The following is a 12,537-nucleotide window of genomic DNA, read 5'->3' on the forward strand; positions in this document are numbered from 1 at the left end:
TCGTCAGAGGCCTTCCGGGGTGCCGGAATTCTCGGGGTTGGAAGAAGAGACATGAGGGGTTGATGCTCTCAGGTGGCATTCGTAGGACATGTCCCAACCATGTCCACCTTCTCCTCTTCAGGACTTCCTATATGAGATGCTGTTGGGTTATTCTCCTCACATCCTCAATCATTATGAAAAGACATTTCGACAGATATTTTTAAAAACATTTATCGTTTTTTAAATAGAAGTTTCCAAAAATCATTAAAAGTAGTTATAAGTAGTATCGAATGCAGAGCGGATACTGAAAATGAACTGCAAATGAAAACTCTACGGAACATATCTGGCAAAAGTCTACAAGATAGAATAAGGAACGCCTAGATAGTAGAATTATGCGAGATCAATGAAGTCATTCCTTCGTTATCCATCCGATCCGCATGTCCATACCACCTTAATAAACTTTTTGAATGTTTTCAGCTGTTCCTACCTCAATCTTGCATTCCTTTCTAATATCTTCATTTTTAATTCTGTCATATAACAACTATCCACACATTTGTTTAAGGGAAAATTGCATAAAGTTGATGCAGTACCATTCACTGTAAATATGTAATTGATTTTTTTTCTATATTACCAAAAGACTCTGACTCCAAGTGACTCTGAAATCTAGCTATGGCTTATGCAACACCGCTTATCATGGCCCTACTTAGGCTTCAAATTCATAAGTTTTAAACCCTTAACTACTCGTGAGTGGATTTACTCTTCATGTTGAAATTTGCTATAATTTCATGTAATTCATAAGTGAAAATTGAAATATTTTTACAAAACTGATTTTGTTCAGTTTACCCCGAGTTCCCCATCCAATCAAACAATATCTCTGTCCCACTCGTTCTCGCTAAATTTTACCAGAGTAAGAGCGGGATGAACATATTTCCAGGACGACCTCTTAAAGAGAACAAACCTTGTTACTAATAAATGGCTGCTTCAAGGTGTAAAGCTAAACTGGAGTAATTTATTGTATTTAATTAATGATCTTGTATGTATTTAACACGTACAATCACGATCAGAAATCCAGGACCACTGTAATAAATTTTATAAGTTGTTTTATTTTTATTCATTTCTTAGTTTTTCGACGTCTCAAAAGCGAATATTTATGAAGGATTGGTTTGAAGGTGGCGAGGAATTTTTGTGCGTGTTTGTATATTGAAACCAGTTTTATTAATTTCACTAGTGTGCGTGGGATTCTGTATAATTTTGTTGTTAAACAGGGCGAACCGAAAAATAATAATATAAACATAAAAAAATTAAATAAATTATTCTCTATTTAGTTTCTTAAATTATGCTCTAAAAATAAACTCGTATAAATCACATTTCTTTTATATGTAATACAAAAATGTTAGTAATATTAGTATTTAACCACTCACCGAGATTTTTATGTCTACCGTTTGCGAGACGTACCCTTCTCTTCGTCAGGACTACCACAGCATACAAATAACACTACTACTATATATATATATATATATATATATATATATATATCCTCTCAGACAAAAAGAGGGTAGGCAGAGAGTATAGAACGCCACTCTCCTCGTCTTTGTATACATTCTTCGCATCTTCTTCTGCTCATATTTGTAACTAGAATAACCTCAAATATGTTTTACCATTCGTTTATCATTCATTCGTTCCACATATCAAAACCACCCTACACTCTTTTCTTGATTTGTGCGTGTGTGTGTGTGTGTAAAGAATTAAAAATTAAAAATAAACATTAACATTCATCTTAATAAACCTAAAATGACGAATTTGTGTTTTTTTTCAATGCTACACGAATATTTTGATTCGAATATTTTTAGTACAAGTCAAACATAATAAAAATATGTAGAACATATTTTTATTATGTTTGACTTGTACTAAAATGCGAATAAATAAAAAAAAGTATAATAAAATGTTAAAGCATAAATAATTTTATACTTTAACACTTTATTACACTTTTCACGATGCTTGAAAATGATGCGGAATGCATAGAAATACGTGTCACAGTAGATTTTAAGAAATAGTGGTATTTACCAAGTAAAACTAGAATAAAAAGGATAAATAATGATAAAAAAAAATAATGATAATAAAAATATAAGACTGGTTTGCGACGAGATATTGTGAGAAAGTGAGCTTGTGCACTACACGGAATTTTACCGTCCGGCAGTTTTTAAAATAAAGCGACCACGGCAGTTTAGCGTGATCTAATTTACGCGCAACTTGTTCACGCACCGATCAAGAGCACCGACCGAAGAAAGATGGACAAAAGCACAAGCCAATCCAAGCCAATCATCTTTTTATCACGCTAACTGAAGTGCCGGACGGGTAAATTCCGTGTAGTGCACAAACGCCCTCACGATGTTAAAATGTTTCCTAGAATATATTTCTTCAAAAAAGTGATAAATAAAATCATTAAAAAAAAATTGTTATGTACTTACAAAGATATTTTACAAAATGTGGAATATTTTTAATTTTTTGAGACGATTTGACCACACTGTAGTCTGGCCGAGACCATAATTACCCGAGTATTCAGTCCTTAATTCTCCAAATGTTACGAGCTGACCAAATAATTGTTTTGTATGTGATTAGTCACGTCGATGGCAGGAAAAAACCTATCGGAACCATTAATTACCATCGACTCACTTGATAAACGCCCGAGAGAGATTGCTTATTTCAACACCGTATTATGGTCCACCCAGCCTCCGACCGATCGCTATCAGCATCTGTGAATGCGGGATACACGAATATAACTGATTCGAGAGATATCTAATCACGATTCATTTGCTCTGAATCAAGAGTGATACATTTTTCTCACTTTAAAAACATAGACTCGCTAGATACCATGTTAATATGGGCGATAGAACTAAACTGATTCTTTAAAAGAACTCATTTCTTAATTCGGTTTTTAGACGGATCATTTTAGCTAATCTGTACGAATAATACTTAAATTTACAACATTTTCAGTATGTCCAAATACTTGTTCACAAATCTGGATTATCTCAAATTAGGAGTTATCTTTTATATTATTTTTTTATATCTCAACATAGATGAAAAAGAATGTGGAATTCTGGGCAGTTACGGGGCTTACAACCAGCTTAGTGCACAAATTTGATTGTGTATTTCGTATTTCTAGCTCTATATAATATTTTTAATTAATGTTTTACTTAGTAAATACTATTATGTCTTAAAATCTACTGTGACACGTGTTTCGATGCATTCCGCATCATTTTCAAACACCGTATTTAGTAGTGGATTTTAAGAAATAGTGGTATTTACTAAGTAAAACATGAATTTAAAATGGATAGATTTTACCACAAAGTCACTGTTAAATCAATTAATATAAAACCCTTATCCGCACCCCAAGATATAGATGGTGCATAGGGCACTGTGTCTTATAAACGCAGTGTTATCATGATCGTTTTACACATGAAGGAAAGGTGATCAGCCCTCCGCTTCGGGTACCAGTCCATGGTAATATTGAATAAATATTACAGTGAAAGAATTACTTATATTTATTTTTACCCCCCTTGGGAATCGAACCCGGGACCTCCAGAACGGTAGCCGAGCGTGCTGACCATTATACTATGGAGGCGGACAAAATCAATTAATACATACAATATACTTATTTGAAAGTTTAACATCAAAACCTTATGCTGGAAAGTAGACATTACCGATTGAATTGTAAAACTGATTTAAATACTGACTACTTGAAAAGAAGTCGTTACTTTAATTCGAACTCCCGAGTCTATTAATTACCTCACTCGTAAACGCGTATTTATTAGCTAGTAACATTTTAATTATTAGTTTCCTGCAAATGTTAACAGTATATTTATACTTTATTTAACAACTGAAAGGAGTTTAACCTCAGATAACTAAACTACGTTTGTAGATACATAGTAACTAAACATTCGTCAGGCGGACTACGCAATTAAAAACGTGAAAATTATCAAAAGTATTTATTAAAAATAGTAACTGGTTACATGACACTTAAGTTTGGCTTACCATATTAGGAATGAATGTAAGAGACATTTAACAATAAGTCACTACTCCGTAAACAAAGCCTGGCGGGTGCGGGGTGCAGGGAAGTTAATGCACTTGACTTGCACCCGGAAGGGCGTCGTCGCGTGGACGAATGTTTAGTTATCTAGTGTTAAAGAAGTAACGCTAAAACTGATTATTTATAATAGATATTCCCTCACACAAAAAAAGGTAATTGTGTATTTAACAGTTTATTAGTCCTCAGTTCTCATTATATTTATATAATAATCTTCTTCTTCTTCTTCTTGATGTAGGTCTTGTGACCTGTTTTTAAGAGGCCTTCTGCGAAGTTGATTTCCAGCTGCCAATCATCTCTTTGATGGTCTCCATTAAACTTCTGGTACAGATATTAATTTATATAAAAACTAACTACCTAACCATCACGCCGCTTCTCCGCAGGGGTAGGCAGATAGAATCGAACGCCACACCACTCTGCCTTTGCAAACATTCTGCGCCTCTTCTACATTCATGCATCTCCTCATACATACCCGACGATTATTTCGACTGTAACAATTTTATTTCATTATAATGATTTGATGATGGAATGATTATTCCGAAACCGGTAGTCATAAACATGAACTAAAGTATATCTATAATTTTATTATTATATCATTCTTTTTTTAACATCTCAACATAGATGAAGAAGAATATGGAAGTCTGGGCAATTACGGGGCTTACGACCGTCATGGGCTATTTAAAGTGATCACTTTAGACACGTGTAACATTCACCAATTCAACTCATGATTGACAACCATACTACTCAAATTCTTGGAAATTCTATATAAATGGTCCAATTTCGAAACATAGTTCTTGTTTCAGTACAATTTAACTAGAGACATCTATTGATGCGATGGAAGAAACTATTTATTCAGAAAAAAACTCTTTAATTTGTATGTGAGGTCATAATCCTGGATTATAATCACATTAATGAGAAACGCTAGAAAATATCCTTTTCATTTTATAATTTGACCAGTTAATTTATTTTACGACTTTTTGAGACTTCAAAATACTTGTTCACAAATCTGTTCTATCTTCATTAATGGAAGTTATTTTTCACATTATTTTTTGACATCTCAACATAGATGAAGAAGAAAATCACTCCTAAAATTGGAGATAATCTAGATTTGCAAACAAGTATTTGGACACACTCAAAATGTTGTAAATATCATTCGCAAGTGAAAGAATTTATGGCAAAGAAATATTTGGCAATCAAACATTTCAATAAACTCCCTAAAGAAATAAAAAAATAGATGATATAAAAATACATAAGAAAAAAATTAAACCTTTAATCTTGAAAAAATATCAATATATCTTTTATTATAAAACATTAAACCACGAGTGTAAGTCCCTCTCCAAGCACAAGAGCACAGTCTCTTTTATGGAGAGGCACAGCGAATCGAAATATAAAAGTTCTAACTAACTAACTAACCATCACGCCGCTTCCCCGCAGGGGTAGGCAGAGAGAATAGAGCGCCACACCACTCTGTCCTTGCGAACATTCTTCGCCTCTTCCACGTTCATGCATCTCCTCATACATACCCGCCGATTGTTACGACTCCTAACCTGACCACTTTCAAGTATTTGGCATACCTGATCGTGCCATGTTTTTCTCGGTCTTCCTCTGCTTCTTTTCCCACTAACATTCGCCTCATAAATTTGTTTTACCGTTCTTTCGTCACTCATTCGTTCCACATGTCCAAACCATCTCAACACACCTTTCTTAATTTTATCGATAATGCTTATCTCAGCTTTGCATTCCTTCCTTATTTCACTATTTGCACATCTATCATACATCGTATCATACATCATATAAAAGTTCTCCATATGCATAAATGATTAAAATGTATTATGTTGTAAAGAAAAGTGTAAATATATTAAATAAATAAATATAAAAATATATATATAAATATATCTATGGTAATTCGACGTTTCGACCATAAATAAGATTTTATATCGTCTATTATTTTAGTTGAAATGATTTTATATCAAATATCCCTCTCGTTAAAAAAGGAGTAACGATTACAGAAGAAAATTAAAAGAGACGGTCGTAAGCCCCGTAAATGCCCAGACTTCCATATTCTTCTTCATCTTTGATGAGATGTCAAAAAAAAAAAAAAAAAAAAAAAAAAAAAAAAAAAAAAAAATATGAAAATAACTCCTGTAATTGGAGATAATCCAGATTTTGTGAACAAGTATTTGGACACACTCAAAATGTTGTAAATAAATTGTCTGGTCAAATTATAAGCTTAATAATAAAAATGAAAATGGTATTTTCTGGCGTTTCTCATGTGTGTGATTATAATCCAGGATTCGGATCTCACATACTAATATAAGAGTTTCTGCTTAATAAAAAGCTTCTTTACATCTCACCAATAGATGTCTCTAGTGAAGTTCTAGTGATTCATGAACAAGGTTTCTAAATTGGTTCATATATATAGAACTTCCAAGAATTTGAGTAGTGTGGTTGTCAATAATGGGTAGAATTGGTGAATGTTACACGTGTGTAAAGTGATCACTTAAACCAGCCTATGACGGTCGTAAGCCCCGTAAATGCCCAGACTTCCATATTCTTCTTCATCTTTGATGAGATGTCAAAAAATAATATGAAAATAACTCCTGTAATTGGAGATAATCCAGATTTTGTGAACAAGTATTTGGACACACTCAAAATGTTGTAAATTAAAAGAGTATAAAATGTTTATTTGGGATAATAGAGAGATCAACAAAATAGTTGGTTGGCTATTCTATCTAATTATAAGAAATACCAATCTGATAACGCGATACTATATTGGCCATAAGAAAGATGTTTAAAATAATCAGCGATACTAGTTTTTTTTACTAAAAAAATGTCCAAATTATGAATAAAAAATTAAAATACTCAATAAATTTATACCTATATATATATATATATATATATATATATATATATATATATATATATATATATATATATATATATACAGACCCTTACCCGCACACCAATGGTGCATAGGGCACTGCATCATATAAACGCAGTGGTATCTTGATCGTTAGCACATGATGAAAAGGTTATCAGCCTTCCGCTTCAGGTACCAGTCCAGGGTACCGTTGAAAGAATATTAGAGTGAAAATAATATCTTGTATTTATTTCTTTGTTTGAAATTATTCATATTCATTTGACCCCCCCCTCCCAGAGAATCGAACCTGGGACCTCTAGAACGGTAGCCGAGTGTGCTGACCATATCACTATACGAGGTATATTTATTATATAATTTCGACTCCTGACCCTGATATTTGACATACCTGATCTTGTGGAAAGAAAGTAAAATGAAAATATACAAGACATGTGTTCGACCAATAGCCACTTATGGGATTGAGGCAAGAGCAGATACTTCTAGAACTAAATCTCGACTTCGAGCTTCCGAGAAGAAGACTCTCCGATCCATAACCGGAAACACACTGCGAGACCGAGTAAGAAATACCGACATCCGGAGCATGTGTAAGACGGAGGATATCGTGAGGTGGGGACGACAGCGAAGGCGATACTGGAATGATCATGTAAACAGAATGTCAGATGACAGACAGACTTCCACGTTTCGCCCTTCAAGGAATCCCTGAAGGACGCAGACCCCCAGGCAGACCTCCAAAAAGGTGGACAGCTGGGAGTCAACATCCCAAGAACTACAAGCGGAGGCACAAACAGATCCTTAGGATCTAGAAAAAGAAGAAGAAGATCTTGCCTAGCTTTCTCGGTCTTCCTCTGCTCCTTTTTCCAACTGCCTCGTAAATTTGTTTTACCCTTTCTTCTCTCGGTATTCTAATCATATTATATTATAATACCGTGCCTTGAATATTGACACTTGGTACACAGATAAACAAATACGTATTATATCTGATCCATCACCAGTCGAACAATACAAAATGGTCGACCGAACAATGATAAAAAATGTTCCTCCATTGTGTGTTCAGTACAAATTTGTTTCCAATAAAGATCTTTCTACCGATTAACGATATGCCTCCAATATCCCAGGGCAATAATGACTGGCCCATAAAAAACGCCATGGAAAACGCCTAACGACTAACAATACGCCTTTGTCGAGATTGAAATGTGATAATTAATTTTATTATCACTCTTGACGGTTCAATAAATATGCCTTCAATAGTCTGCTAGTCAATATTGCTGGAACTACAGTCGGGCCCCGTTATAATACAACGTATCGACAGTACGTGATTCCTTTAAACGTAATCATATAAATATTTGACATCTCAACAAGGATGAAGAAGAATATGGTATAGGCTAGCAAGTAAAATATGTTATCTCAAAAATATTTATCCAAATACAAACCCTTGTCCGCACCCCAATGGTGCATAGGGCGCTGCATCGTATAAACGCAGTGTTATCTTGATCGTTAACACATAAAAAGGTGACAAGCCCTACGCTTCAGGTACCAGTCCAGGGTAATATTGAATAAATATTAGAGTGAAAAAAGCACTTTTGTTTATTTGATTCCCCCCTGGGATTTGAACCCGGGACCTCCAGAACGATAGCCGAGCTTGCTGGCCATTACCCTACGGAGATAGTGAAGTTAAGGTGGTTTGGACACATGGAACAAACGAGCGAAGAAAGCATATTCAATCATATTCATCTTTGAATGTGGTTGGTAATAGAAGTATAGGAAGACTGAGCAAAACTTGGCATAATCAAGTATTTCAAATTCTCACGGTCGTCAGGTGAATTAAGTGAATTCATAAATTCCAAAAATTTGTCTCACTGCAACGTTTAGCACTGATTGCAGGTAGAGTCATTTTATTGTTTGGTATGCATATCGCTCACTCCTTTCAAGAACGTCATATATCAAAAATCATCAATTTTCACTTGTGCATGTTTTCGGAATGCCCAGAAAATCTACTATATCCCAGCAAAAGAGGCATATTTTTAACTTAATTATTACTCGCTACAAGGCAGAAAGTGTTGTTTTTGCATTTTGAAGAGAATGTATTGTTTAATATTTTTTTTAAATAAACTAAATATTTTAGAAATGGAAAAAAATCAGGTTTTACCTAAAAAGATCTGTTGCACAGTAAAAAGTTCAATAAGTGGCTTGATATTTATTTTTAATAAATTGTAATATATTTTTAAACTTTAAAAACGTTCTCCTGAACAATCAAGTTTTTTTGATTTTTGACGTTATGAAAGGAGTGAGCGATATACGTACTACATATGTACATAGAAGGATATTATGCACCCATAGTTTGAAGACTACAACGAAATTGCTCAATTATCCATGTCCAGTATTAAACATGGCAAATTCTGTGAGATATTCTCAAATTGCTTAAAGCAAACATAAATACTCGCACAACCCATCTTAACACTATCATCCCCGACAGTATATTTATTTACAACAATTTTATTTTGTCCTTGTTCACAAAATAAGGTATATTTTTATTTTCATGTGTGTGATTATAATCCAGGATTCGGACCTCACATACTGATATAAGAGTTTCTGCTCAATAAAAAGCTTTTCTTCATCTCACCAATAGATGTCTCTATATAATGTATTCAATAGTAAAGTTCAAGTGATTTAAGAACAATGTTTCTAAATTGGTTCATATATATAGAACTTCTAAGAATTTGAGTAGTGTGGTTGTCAATAATGGGTGCAATTGGTGAATGTTACACGTGTGTAAAGTGATCACTTAAACTAGCCTATGACGGTTGTCAGCCCCGTAAATGCCCAGACTCCATATTCTTCTTAATCTCTGATTGAAAATTATATGATTTATTTATTAAATGACCCAATCAGATAATATAATTATTTCATTAAATTTTGATATAGTACAATATTAATTTTTTCTTTTATCTCTATATTCTTTTTAATTAATATTATAATATTTATTTATTTAGAAATTTAACAGAACAACAACATAAATACATTTACAATAATGAATAGCAAATAAAACGGGTAATTGTAATATTGTCCGCCTCCGTGGTGTAATGGTCAGCGTGTTTAGCTACCGTGCTGGAGGTCCCGGGTTCGATTCCCAGGGGGGGTGGTGAAAATAAATATTAGTGATTTAACACTGTAATATTTATTTAACATTACCCTGGACTGGTTCCTGAAGCGCAAGAGTGATCACCTTGCCTTCTTGTAAGTAATGATCAAGATAACACTGCGTCAATTTGATGCAGTGCCCTATGCACCATTAGGTGCGGATAAGGGTTATAAATAGAAAAAATAAAAAATTGTAATATTCCAATTATAATATTTCACAAATGTTTAATGAATTAAAAGTAAACACTAAGAATAAAATAAAGCAAAAGTTTAGAAGAATAATAGGAAGAATTAATTTAGAGCTAAAGTAAAAATAATTATAAAAAAAACATAAACAGCTATAAGATATAAGTTGAGAAGAGCAATAAAGTAAAAAATAAGTGCTTTAAGGCAACAGCAAAAAAAAACCAGCAAACACATAAAACAGAAAACATACGCAACAGATACGTAGCTATTCATGTATCGATACGTGAAACATGGAGTTGAAAGTAGACTGAATGCAGTCGAAAGGCGATCTCTCAGAAGAATGTGCGACAAAACGATGGATGTTCGAATCGTGAAATAAAGAAGGAATGCAAAGCTGAGATAAGCATTATCGATAAAATTCATAAAGGTGTGTTGAGATGGTTTGGACACATAGAACGAATGAATGAAGAAAGAACGGTAAAACAAATTTATGAGGCGAATGTTATTGGGAAAAGGACCAGAGGAAGACCGAGAAAAACATGGCACGATCAGGTATGCCAAATACTTGAAAGTGGTCAGGTTAGGAGTCGTAATATTTGGCGGGTATGTATGAGGAGATGCATGAACGTGGAAGAGGCGAAGAATGTTTGCAAAGACAGAGTGGTGTGGCGTTCTATTCTCTCTACCTACCCCTGCGGGGAAGTGGCGTGATGGTTAGTTAGTTAGTTAGCTAGTATCAATATATTGATACGTAGCATCAAATATCTCATAAATAAAATAATAATATCTATAAATTACTATAACTGGTTTTGACAATTACTTTACACACTGTGTAACATTCACTATAACACTATAACAGTATAACTAACTAACCATCACGTCACTTACCCGCAGATATAGGCAGAGAAAACAGAATGCCACATATAATAGATCTGTCTTTGCAAACAATATTCGCCTGTTCCATATTCATGCATCGCCTCATACATACCCGCCGATTACTTTGACTGTAATTATTTTATTTTATTTTAATGATCTGATGATGGAATGATTATTCCGAAACCGGTAGTCATGAATTAGTGTGAATTAGAGTGGTATCACACAAAGTGAACGACGAATGATAAGGAGAGTGTTATGAAATTAATTATTTTTAAAAAAAGGTTTTAATACGATTCACTAAATTTTTCAAGTATTCCTGAACTGAAGGGGTCAGTTTAAGAACTATTATTAACGTGTCAACGCCATGAATAATGTAAGAGTACCATAAATAATAATCTCGGAGCCGAAATGAGAGGAAATAATACCATAGAGTACGTATTCATCTTTATGTGGTCCTATTTACTCTTATGAAGCTGTGTAAAGCCTCGCTAAGGGTGTAATTTTCTCAAAAGGCTATATATAACTTAGTAAAACACGAAACTACCCATTTTACAAATGATTTCTTTATCTATCCGATGTCAAGATAGGTTTTTTCGGATTTCTATCGAAGTTATAGAAATTTTCATGGGATATTAAAGGATTCATTGTTGAAAACAATGCCACATTTATATGTATGAAATAAATAAAATTTATTTTATTTATTGTTTCGGCATTAACTTTGTGGTAAGATATGTTACAATGATTAAAGAAAACACTTCCAACATTCAGATATTATACAGACCTGAATGATGGAAGTTTAGCTTCTGAAACATGTAGTCTATAATATAACTCAAGTGGTAAAAAACAAGTGTTTTCTTTAATCATTGTAAATAAAATTTACACTAAAAAATTAAACCACCCTAATTTTTTGTACTATTTTTCCAACCGGTTTCAACAAACACCTTGACTTCTTCAGGGAAAACAAGGAAATTGTCGAAAACTGATAAAAAACATTAGCCAATAATTTAAAAAAATATATATTTATAAACTTGAAATCACGAAACGGTAATATTTAGTAGTAGGTAAGTATGTATAATATTAGAGCAACGACTTACAGTACAAAGGCATTCCACATATTTATTTTGCTTTATATATTTATTTTTGATCAAACATATCCGTATTTAACCAACTAACTTACGATCGCGCAGGGGGTAAGCAGAGAGAATAGAATGCCACACCAATCTCTCTTTGCACACAATCTTCGCCTCTTCCATATTCATGCATTTCTTTATTGATACCCAATTCCTGACTTGACCACTTTTAAGTATTTTAAATATTTATCATGCCAAGTTTTCATCGGTCTTCTTCTGCTTCTATTTCCAACTACGTTCGCCTAATATGTTTAACGTTCTTTCTT

This window comes from Brachycentrus maculatus, unplaced genomic scaffold (assembly GCF_059751285.1).
Source record: "Brachycentrus maculatus isolate JH-2025_06_01 unplaced genomic scaffold, ASM5975128v1 h1tg000203l, whole genome shotgun sequence".
In the NCBI taxonomy this organism is placed as follows: Eukaryota; Metazoa; Arthropoda; class Insecta; order Trichoptera; family Brachycentridae; genus Brachycentrus; species Brachycentrus maculatus.